This window comes from Neovison vison, chromosome 12 (assembly GCF_020171115.1).
Source record: "Neovison vison isolate M4711 chromosome 12, ASM_NN_V1, whole genome shotgun sequence".
NCBI lineage: Eukaryota > Metazoa > Chordata > Mammalia > Carnivora > Mustelidae > Neogale > Neogale vison.
Genome location: NC_058102.1, coordinates 113233282 through 113235480, shown reverse-complemented (window position 1 = coordinate 113235480; position 2199 = coordinate 113233282). Strand labels below are relative to the sequence as shown.

The following is a 2199-nucleotide window of genomic DNA, read 5'->3' as shown; positions in this document are numbered from 1 at the left end:
CATGATTCATGGTATATTGATAGCTAATGATTTCCAAAGCATGAAACCATCATGTTTGTTAGTAGTTAGGGGGCCCCACCCCCAAATCCTAAAATTAGCAACACTTATGTTACTAAAATGTTTCTTTGGAAGAAGGACAAAATGAATCTGTTCAAGTTACTATGTATATGCATATATACACAGGGTTGGCAGGAAGATAAAAGTGCAAATGGGAAATCTCTAAAAGCTTTTATGAGTTATAGCTGGAAGGCTGGGAAACATTTTACCTTTTTAGGAATTAGATTTTTATATTCTTTATGTGAAAACACTAGGCTCTGAATTGTTTTCATATCTTCCTAAGAAGGGTGTTCTCTGTTATCTCAGTTGAACTTTTAGTGACCATAGATTGGAAAGAATTAATGTTCTAATAGCTCTTATGAGATTGTTTTGAGATTATGAGATTGTTCTTTTATTTTCCCTTTTGGCCATAATTTTTAAGTAAGTTGACTTAAAATTAATTTGAAATGCATCAAAGACAGCAAACTGAAATACAGTCATACTTTCACATAGTCTGGGACATTTAAAGGGATAACATCTTGGTAACATAAGGAGCAATTGGAATACATAATTTAAATGGGACAAAGAATTGAATGTAGGCAAAATATATGAGGCAACTCAATGAACAAGGAATATTGATGATTGTAACCAACAGTTGAAGTATAAAATAACTTCAGGATTAAAAATGAATAAATTCTGATTAGTATAAAACAGAAAGACAATGAAAGACAAATAGCTTAGTGGCAGTATCGTAGCCAATGAGGTTTATCTGAGGCGTGATTATTGCTAATTGAAATAATTCCAGATAGTTTTAGTATAATTTTACCTAGCAAAAGGAACAGTGTCAGTGATTTCCAAGTTCTTTTTGAACTCTCCTATTTCATCACTCTGATTTTCTGTTTTCAAGGACACTACATATATTTTGAAGGACATGGCTATAAAATGCACTCTACATGTACACAGTCCTTTTCTTTGTCTGACATGGCTCAGTTATGCTGTTGACAATGTCCACATAGAACTGGCACGCTGCTTGATTTTTCTGTCTAATACATAGTTGAGTAGATAGTTAAAAAAAATACTGAGGTTGACAAAGCCAGAGAAAAAGTATAAGGGCAAGTGTAAATTTTTTTTTTATTTTTTATTTTTTATTTTTTTCCAATTTATTTATTTTCAGAAAAACATTATTCATTATTTTTTCACCACACCCAGTGCTCCATGTAAGCCGTGCCCTCTATAATACCCACCACCTGGTACCCCAAACTCCCACCCCCCCCCCGCCACTTCAAACCACTCAGATTTTTTTTCAGAGTCCATAGTCTCTCATGGTTCACCTCCCCTTCCAATTTACCCAAATTCCCTTCTCCTCTCTAAGCCCATTTTCCTCCATGCTATTTGTTATGCTCCACAAATAAGTGAAACCATATGATAATTGACTCTCTCTGCTTGACTTATTTCACTCAGCATAATCTCTTCCAGTCCCATCCATGTTGCTACAAAAGTTGGGTATTCATCCTTTCTGATGGAGGCATAATACTCCATAGTGTATATGGACCACATCTTCCTTATCCATTCATCCGTTGAAGGGCATCTTGGTTCTTTCCATAGTTTGGCGACAGTGACCATTGCTGCTATAAACATTGGAGTACAGATGGCCCTTCTTTTCACGACATCTGTGTCTTTGGGGTAAATACCCAGGAGTGCAATTGCAGGGTCATAGGGAAGCTCTATTTTTAATTTCTTGAGGAATCTCCACACTGTTCTCCAAAGAGGCTGCACCAACTTGCATTCCCACCAACAGTGTAAGAGGGTTCCCCTTTCTCCACATCCTCTCCAACACATGTTGTTTCCTGTTTTGTTAATTTTGGCCAGTAACTAAACAGTTAAACAGTTAACAGTTAACAGTTAAAAAACAGTTAACAGTTTTTTAACTAATTGTCTAATTCATAAGTTGGTGCCATTCTATAGTTTGTCTATTTTAAAATTCATTTATTTTATTTAAAAGAATTTATGGATGTATTTATATAGTTTTTCCTGATGTTCATTTTGAAACCAATTTCAAGCATTGAATTTAATGATTCAATGATTCAAGCATTATGATTTAAGAAAAATTAAAATGAAAATTATTCAGAAAGATTGTCAGAGAGTACAAGTTTTTTCTAATTA

At 34.3% G+C, this 2199-nt stretch overlaps 1 pseudogene; it reads left to right on the top strand.

Annotated features, from left to right (window-relative positions):
* Positions 1 to 770: 770 nt before the first annotated feature.
* LOC122892763 lies at positions 771 to 873 on the top strand (annotated as a pseudogene).
* The last annotated feature ends 1326 nt before the right edge of the window (positions 874 to 2199 follow it).